The sequence below is a fragment of the Mus pahari genome, chromosome 16 (assembly GCF_900095145.1).
Source record: "Mus pahari chromosome 16, PAHARI_EIJ_v1.1, whole genome shotgun sequence".
In the NCBI taxonomy this organism is placed as follows: domain Eukaryota; kingdom Metazoa; phylum Chordata; class Mammalia; order Rodentia; family Muridae; genus Mus; species Mus pahari.
The window spans coordinates 21,351,079-21,360,923 of record NC_034605.1 but is presented as its reverse complement, the minus strand read 5'-3'; the positions used below and the strand labels follow the sequence as shown (position 1 = coordinate 21,360,923).

Below are 9,845 nucleotides of genomic sequence, written 5' to 3'. Positions count from 1 at the left end.
CCTATTTCTCCACAACCTCGCCAGCATCTGTTGTCACCTGAATTTTTAATCTTAGCCATTCTGACTGGTGTGAGATGGAATCTCAGGGTTGTTTTGAATAAAGATATTTTAAATGAGATTAATTTATGAATTATCTGATATAAACATTATACAATGTATAGAAGTACCAAAATATGACATGATACCCTACTTACATTTATAGTTTTTATGTTTTCTGTATATCAGCTTAAATGGTGTTTAAATGCAAACCAAAACTTTGTTTCTTACCTGAGTACTGCTTCTGGCATAAGTTTGTTGTTGAGAGAGTCTCATGACTCTTAGATTTCAGTATGTATGGTAAGAAAACAATAGACTGTAGGCATTAGCTCATTGATGATCATTTTGAGAGGTAGTTTCTCATCTCTAGAACCATAGTTTAATTTCTAAAGTTTATCCTTGTATTGTAGCACACACTGGTCCACTCCTCTTCTCCTGTTGATAAGGATGTAAGAGCACTGTGCTTACCTTTCGTCTCCAAGTTAAAAGGATAATTTTGTATTGCTTCAGAAGAAGAGTACTCCATCCTCCTCTTGTTTCCTATTGGGTTGGTTACTACTTTGTTGTGAATTATCAGAACACTGCACCTTATGGCTTTGAGCCCTGTCTAATTTTGTTGCATATTTAACATTTTTATACAAATAATAACAATTTGTTTTTTAAACCAAAATTTTTTATTGTTTAAAACTCCAGAATTAATCTTTGTCACATTATCTCTATTGAGATTAGAAAATAGTGAAGTTATTCCTGCTTTTAGTGAAATTTTAATTACTTCTTATTAAAATTTCCTTTATTATGCATTATTAGACTACATAGCATCCCATGAGCAGATTGCAAAATGTAAGAGACCCATATTCTTCTCATAAATTACTTGCTGCTGTTTCATTATATTGATAAATTAATATAATATAACCAAACCTTTGATGAATTCTGAACCTTAAATAGTGAGAAATATTGCAATCACAATTATAACTGTAACATCATTAGGACTTAGAACACACACATACACATGGAAAATGCTGTTGCTTATATTACAATTACTAGGCCATGAGTAAACAAGAGGTTTCTTTTGTGGCCATTTTTTTTGTTATATTAGTCAGTAAAACTCATTTATTCATAATTGGAATAAATTAGCAGTATGGCTTCAAAATGAAATGAGAAAGAGAAAAATGACAGCAACTGAGGTTTTTTTTGTTTGTTTTGCTTTGTTTTTTGTTTGTTTGTTTGGTTGGTTGGTTGGTTTGGTTTTGGGTTTTTTCGGGCTTTGATTTTTTTTTTTTTAAGACTCCATCAGTTGTTCTTTCTGTAATATTTGAAGCTAATTGGTATGCATCTGTTATGCAGAGAGTGTAAAATCTCAAACCAGCCTTGTTGTGGAGGAAACTCCCTGCAGATCTTGATGAGTGAACAAAACAGAACCGGGTTAGTCTCTCAACTCTGCACTCTTCACTTCTCATCTTCAGTATTGTCTTGGGCGCTTAGAGCTTTAGTGTTTCCAGACTTACAACTGATTGACCAATTTGCACTCTGATTCTTTAGATGAACTGGGGAGGAATGGCATGTCTACAGTATGAGTGTTTGTCTTGGTTACTTGTGTCATTTCTGTGATAAAGTACCTTGACAAAACAGACAGAAGTAAGGAGGGTTTATTTGGGTTCACCCTTCTAGGGAGCAGTTCATCATAGGAAGCAGGAGCACAGCACCTGGTTATATTGTATCTACAGCCAGAAGCTGAGGGAGAAGAGTGCTGGTGCTCAACTCAAATCCTCCTTTTTAATACAAGAGAATTGTATCATTTACCACCCTCAGTTAAGGGGCCTTTCCGCCTTAATCAACCAAATCTAGGTAGTCCCTCACAGGCATTCCCAAAGGCAACCTACTCTGCATAATCTCTCACTAGTATGCCATGCCTGGAGATGGTTAAGTTGGCAATGTTAACCATCATTATGCTCTAATAATTAACAATCTGAATTATTATTTAGGTTTCTCAGCAATGTTTCCTAGTTTTCAAGTAAAGTTGTTTGTGATAGCAATCTCCAAGATGTCCACCCAATATCTTTGCTTCTTGATATTCAAATCCTTTGTGTTCCCTTTTACAACAAATAATGGCAAACCTGTGGAGCCAAAAGACTATTGAGAAATAATATTACAAGGTAACTTCAAAGGCTTAAAAACAGTGAAGCTTCTGATTTGCCTTCTTAGATAACCCAGTCTAGAGGGAGCCAGCTGTCACACCATGATGACCTTGAAGTAACCCAGTGGAGAGACCCAAGTTGTAAGGAACTGAGGTCTCTTGCCAACAACTACATTGAGTGAAACATCTTTAAAACAGTTGCCCTTGGATAGCAATATCCTTACAGTAACCCCAGCTGAGAACAGTGGGGTGGCAGGATTTGAGGTGTGAGATGATTTACACATGAAAAGTTAGTAAGGAACAACAAGACTAACTTCATTATGTGGTATGGCCACCTTAGCCTGACTCAGCGGTAATGCCATCCACTGAAATGTGGAATCTAGAGAAAGAATGAGTTGTTTTAGTCAATTCAAGCATAGGACTGTCTCACAGCAGAAGATAGAAACAGGTGGCCTCTATCACCTCAAGTCTGTAACTGTTAATATTGAATTTTGATGCAAGATACATAATTCCTTGTACAGTCTTATGAGTCTTGTTTACATCTGTTTGGTTCTTGCTTTACAAACATTTTGATGAATACTGTAAAATATTAGAAGACAGTAGGCATGTTTCCTCAGATTTTAGCGCCATTTTCTTTAAAACCAAGCAGGGTATCAGTATAGATTGAGAACTCAAGCATTTCTGTTAATAAGACAATTCTTCCTAGGAGGAAATTTATATTTATTATGAGTCTTGCCCTGTGAATTCTTTGTGATGACTCAAGATGATTTTTGAAAGTTTGTTAGAATGTACTTGGTTATCTCTGATTAAAGAGTTCCTTAGGTGTCTGTGGCCATTCCAATTTATTATTTTCTAGAAGGAAGACTTGCATTAGTGTAGTTTGGGTATATTTCTAGCTACACATTTTAATTCCAATTTAGACATTTGTTAGCTGTGTGACCTTGGCATGTGTGTAATGGATTGCATGTTTATGTGTTCCCAATATACATATATTGATCTTTTATATTCCAAGATGATAGGTTTAGAAGGTGGAGCTTTGGGAAGGTGTTAGGTCATGAAGGTAGAACCCTCAAGAATGTGATTTGTGTGGCCCCAGAGAAATTCTTCCTCTTATACTACGTGAAAGTACATGGCACAAAGAGCTGTCTGTAACCAGATTCCAAACATTCTGGCACCTGGGCCTTGGCTTTCAAAGTCTTAAGAATTAAGAGAAGTAAGTGCTTGCTGTTTATAAGCCATTCTGTATGGTGTTTGGTTCTAGCATTCTAAATGACTTCAGGGTCCTATTTATGTGACTTATTACAAAACTAAATAAATAAAAGACCAAAACTCCTCCCTTCTTACCTGTGTTATAAGTGAAGACTGAGGGGTAAGTTTTTAAACCCTTAAATAGGCTTCATTTTGCCATCTTACCCGCTGGTGTGATACTTAAGTATTTCAGGACATTTTCCCAGGAAGTCACACTTAAACTTCCCTGTGAGTGTATCTTTACCTATGCTGTCTTTAAAGTCACTGCTGGGAGGGTGAGATGGCTTAGAGGGTAAAGCACTTGCCACACAGGCCTCACTACCCAAGTTTGATTCCTGGGATGCATGTAAAGGGAGGAACAAGCCAACTTCACACAGTTGTCTTCTGATTGCACATGCGCAAACACACTTATGATAATTTTTAAAATTTAGTTATATTCAAATATTAGAGTTTTGTTGATTTTTAAAGGTTTGAGAGCTTTATATTCAAGATTTTCATCCTATAGACCTGAAAAACATGATCTGTAAAGATTTATGAGTAGCAGTAAACCAGAATTTTTAGAGGGTCAGCAGCAGAACTCTGAGCCCATTGCTCCATATTCTAGCCACCTTTCTGAGTTAGTGTATAATCAGAGCGTTGATTGTATTCTGGAAAAATAAAAATGAATATATATATGTTTATATTATTACATATATATGTAATGACAATATCCATCTATTTTAGGAAACACACATACATTGTATTTCACACTTCATTTATTCATTCATTCATTTCATATTTCATTCATTCATTCATTCATTCAAGAAACATGAATTGACTACCATAGGGCAGAAATTATGCAAGGTGATAGAGCTGTGACAATAAACAAACTGAGGAGAATCCCTGCACGCATGGATATTATGTTCTACAAGATAGCATCTTAAAGGATGTAAGAATGAGCCATGTTTTATCTTCTTCCATATGTGGTATAACAAAAACATATGGAATGGATAGAGACCACTATGGGGCTTTATTCTGATGATGTGGTCTTGGAGTAGGTACAGGTTGAGAGATTTGTCAGCTGGTAAAATCTGAACTGTGATAGTGAATCCAAGGGTTTAGCCTGATCAACTTGATGTATGAAGTTGCCCTTGACTGATAAAGGAAAAGTGAAGAGAGACTTGTGGAGTTGGATTAATTAAGAGTTCAGTTCTAGTAGCTTGGAATGGATAGAATTATGTTAAAGGTTATTAGACAGCTGGGTCCGGTATTGAGTAGGAAAAATGAATGTGAATCTGACATTAGGGAAGAAATGAATCTGAAGTATAAATGAGCTTTCTTGTGTATGTCTCTTGAGCCCAGTAGTTTGAATGTTTGTCATTTCCAAAGTTCAGTCCACAAGGCAAAGTGGCACCAAGTGGAGCTTTGGGGAGGTTAGGCTATGAGGACAGAACCCAGAGCAAATGGGATCTGTGTATTTATAGAAGGACTAGAGGAAACTGCACTTCCACTGTATGAGCACAGGGTGTGTCGTCTTGCAGGTACCATCTTAAAGCAAAGAACAGGCTTCTCTAAGCAACAAGCCTGTGGCATCTTGATATTAGGCTTACAGCCTCAAATCTACAAAAAGTAAATTCCTTTGCTTTATAACTCCCCAATCTTAGATGTTTTGTTGTTATACAAATAGCACAAGAATGAGTAAGGTCCTCATTTAAATATAGATAGAAAAAGGAGATTTAACTAAACCAACATTTACAATGAGGTAAGTAAAAAGGATAAATAGAAACCTGTGGGGGAAACAATGGGTTATAATTCTCTGGAAAGCAAAAAAAAAAAATTTTTTTTAATGTTTTATGAGAGGCTGGCAAGATGGTTTGGTAACTAACAGAGTTTGCTGCTCTTCCAGAAAACCAGAGTACAGTTCCTAGCAGCCATGCCAGAGAGCTCACAACTACCTGTAACTCCAGATCCTGGGGATCTGATACCCTTCTCTGGCCTCCAGGAGCACCTACACACACACACACACACACACACACACACACACACACACACACACANCACACACACACACACACACACACGGCTTACCTACACACATACACATGAATTAAAAATAAATATTTTTTTCAAGGAAGTTGTTTATGAAAAGGAATGACTATTTCCGTCAACTGTTAGCACATGAAGAATCATGAAGATTGGAAATTGGCCATTAGTGTTAGTAGTATAGAGATCGTTGATGCCCTTAAGAGCCAGTAAAAACAGGCTTGAGAGACAATGAGAGGGACACATTAATGATTGTAAAAATGGAAGTGTAGCTGAAGTGAGGGAGCTAAGCAGTGGTGGCACGTGCCTTCAATCCTAGCACTAGGGAGGCAGAGGTGGATCTGAATTCAAAGCCAGCCTTATCTACAGAGTGAGTTCCAAGATGTCCAGGGCTACATAGAAGAAGCTCTGTCTCAAAACACAAAAACAAAAAAGAAAATAAGATGAAGGGATGGATCCATCTCAGAAGAGCTAATTGGTGAATGGCAAGAAGACAGTGTTGTGGGGTGATATCTGTTTAATTAGCTGCAGTCACTGGATCTGCTGTATAAGGGGAAGCATTAGGATTACCAAGGTCATTTATAAAAGGGGCAAAGAGCCAAATGCACCCCACTGCCAGATTTTAGAATAAAAGTTTTATTGGAACATAGCCATACTTTTCTGCTTAGGTATTGTCAGTCCCGGTGGCAGAGTGGAGGAGATGCTACAAAGCTTTTAAGTATTTGCTAGAAAGCTTACTGACTCTAGATATATAGAAGAAAGGTTGATATGCTGGTAAGGAGTCAAAGAAGCAGAAGCCAAATAAGAAAACTGAATTTTTTTCAGGAATGTATTCAAGTATTTGTTTTGTTTTGGTCAAAACATAAGAAATCAGAACCTTGAATTTAGAGCAAACTGGCTTGCAGCCTAGGCACTTTTCCTAAGGTGGGTTCCTGAAAAGTCTCTTAGCTTTCCATCTTTGTGACAAAATACTGAAAAAAATCAAATCACTATAAAAGGAAGAAAATGGTTTCCAGGCCCTTATAAGGCCTGCATCATGACATAGAGTACATAGCAAAGTAAAGCCACTAGACTCATGGGGACAAGCAAAGGCAGGCGGGAGTCAGGGCGGCAAATGAGGAACTAGACCTTGTCTCAAGTTCCCATCACCTCCTCCCAATAGTCTATTTAGCTATGACTCCATGGTGGATGATGTATCGATGAGATTGGAGCTCCAGTCCAGTTAACTTCTAGAGGCTCCACCTCTGAATCTATAGTTTTAGAGGTCAAGCCTTCAGGACATGAGGTTTTAAAGGACATTTTAATCTAAATAATAACAGCCTTCAAAATTGTAAGCTAGCTGTATAGTCATATCTTGCTGTATTACAAACCACCTAACCTTTGCTACTTAGAACAGTGTACGTTTATTTCTCTCACCCCTTCTGTGAATCAGGAGTCTAAAACCTGCTTAGCTATATGGTTCTAACTCCCATCAGGCAGCAATCAGCTGAGACCTGGCTGGGTCTCGAGATTCTGCTTTCTAGTTTATATTGCTGTTCACAGGAGACTGGGATGCTCCATAAAACTATGGTTTCCCCTAAATAAAACGGAGAGAACAGAAACCTTTTCCTTTATGATATGCCTTCCTCTCAAGTGTACGTATTGGTCCGGAGCCTTCTTAGGGGCTGTTGCCCACACTGATTGAATGCTAATAGCATTGTGTTCTCAGCATTGCGTGCGACCAGTGCTGCTGTAGTTGCCCAGAGTACTTACTTGTGACAGTTTGCTTATATTATACTCATAAACGCTTTACACTTTTTTTTTTTTTTAATTTTCACCAAGTTTTTTTTCCTTTTTCTTTTTCCTCTGATTTTATGAATAAAACTTCATGGTAGAAAACTGGTATCCAGATAACCAATATGTCCTGAAAATTAAACATTTTAAATGTATAATTAGTCAAGTTATTACTAAAATTTTATTTTGCTGATATTTTTGTTTGTATTTATATGTTAAAAATAAAGTTCCTACATAAATGCTATTTTCAAACTTCTATATTAGTTACTTTTCTGTTGCTGTGACAAACAATGTGACCAAGAAGACAACTTATAATTGAAGGTCTATCAAGGCCACCCCTCCTAACCCTTTCTAAACAGTCTACCAACTTGGGACCAAGTATTCAATCTTATGAGCCTACGGGCAACATTCTCATTCAAACCACATTTGATTCCCTGGGCCCCATCAGCTTCTGGCCATATTATAACACAAAATGCATTCAGTCCTACTTCATAAGTCCAAAGCCTCTTCTGAGGCTCAAGGCAATTCTTAACTGTAACTGCTTATGAAAATAAAAAAGGAAATTATATACTTCCAACATACAGTGGCACAGAACATACATTAGTGTTCCTAAATGGGGGGCGGGGTGCAGTGAGGACATACTGGAAGAAAGTAAAACCAAAATACAGGAGAGCAAATTCTAAATCCTGTTATTCCTTGTCTGATGTCAAGAGCTTAGATGGATTGGCCCTTCTGGCTTTGCTGCCTGCAGCATACATCTCCCAGACCGGTTCCACTCCCTGTGTGCAGCTCTCCTTGGCAGATGTACCACAGCTCTGACACCTCTGACATAATCTGGGCTTCACTTTCTTAGCTTCACATAGTGGTCTTTGAGGGCCTACAAGCAGTGGCTCCCTGCCACACATGCAGCCTCAGCTGCTCTCCTTAACCACAGAGGAAGATTCTGCATCCCTCTTTCTTTCTCTCGTGTCTTCATGACTAAAGCCAGAGCAACATGGACAACACTTAAGTTCTGCTGCCTGATTGGAATGGAGCCTAGGCCCCGAATCACATTTGCAGTAGCTTTTGTTTGTTGCCTTTTAGAAGTGGGAATGTGCTTAGTAGGCCTTTTTACAGCTTGGAAACTTACCTCGGGGAGGGCTTCTTGCCCTGACGGCACCCCTCCTTTTATTCCAATGCACATCAGGCCTCACCTCAATCCGTATTATCTCTTGTAGCGCAAGCCTTGGCTCCAGCATTAACTTTCTCTTAGAATTATGTTTTGTATTTCCTCTTGCCCTATTTGCTCTTTTTTGTTGTAGACCTGCTTAAAAGTAATGACCAATGACTGTGTGACAGCATTAGGTTGTCTTGAAATCTCCTCTGCCAAAGAAATGAGTCCATTACTTTTCAATTTAGCCTCGGTCAGATTCCTAAGAGAGGGACAGAAGGCACATCAGATATTGTCAGACTGTCACAAAAATGGTTTCTAGTCCAGTTAATATCATTCCCCTCTGAGACCTAAGCTGGCTGGGCCTCTACAGTCCATTTTGCCCTTGGTACTACTGTCTTCCAAGCTTCTACTCTGATGGCCCACTAAGCTCTGTTTATAGCATTTGACCACTTTTCTAGGCCAAAGTCTCAAAGTCTTAGCATATATCTAGGAAAAGCACGTGGTCAAGTCCGTCACAGCAATACCACTTCTTGGTACCAATTTCTGTTTTCTGTTGCTGACATAAAACACCATAATGAAGACAACTTAGAAGAGAAAGTATGCTTAATGGCTTAAAATTTCAGAGGGCTAAAGGCCATGATGACTGAGCAAAAGCATGTTGGCAGCGACAGCTGAGAGCTCATATCTGGATCTGCAAGCAGGAGGCAGAGAGGGTGCTCTGGAAATGGCAGGAGTTGAAATTTCAAAACCTGACCCCAGTCTCATACATTCGTCAAAGCCACACCTTCTAATCCTTCCTATACAGTCCACCAAATGGAGGCCAAATATTCAGACATGAGCTTGTGAGGGCTTTTCAGACCACCTTAAACTTGTAAGTTTCCAGTTACCTATATAAAGAGAAAGGCTTTATAGAGATTGCCATATCAGAAAATAGAATTCCATTGTAGTCAGGCCTTCTCTAAAATTTTATAAAATCGATAAACTTGTATTCATTAAGGAAATTGCATGAAAATTGGCTTAACTTAGGAGTATTATCTCTAACAATTCTGACTTATTGGGGCGGACATTTTGGGGACCAGCCCTATGAAAGCTAGCACAGACAGCTTCATGTGTCCTCCATACACAGGTACAACCTAGGAGCAGTCTGACTCATGGGCCTTAATTTGCTGGTCCTACCTCCTCTGCCTAGCCCTCCAGTTGGGGTTTGTCAGGAACCAGAGTGGGGAATTGGGAAAATGGCATTGTAGCCTTACCCAGAGCCTTCCACGTGCTGGGCAATCCCTTAGTGCTGAGCCACATGCTGGACTCTAATGACGAATTCTCAGAAGGGCTCCTGGGATACAACTCAGTTTTATTACTGTTAATAAATTATTCTTCAAGGTAGTTTCTTAGAGTTGTTTCGTGTGTGTGTGTGTGTGTGTGTGTGTGTGTGTGTGTGTAGTATCCTTTACAGAAAGTGTACTAAATGAACTAAAACAG

The 9,845-nt window shown here is 38.6% G+C and overlaps 1 protein-coding gene across 1 annotated transcript in view; it reads left to right on the top strand.

The window, feature by feature from the left end:
- Nucleotides 1–9,845, top strand: part of Rala (RAS like proto-oncogene A) — a 57,545-nt gene that overhangs the window by 14,985 nt on the left and 32,715 nt on the right. The gene's annotated exons all lie outside the window — the stretch shown is intronic.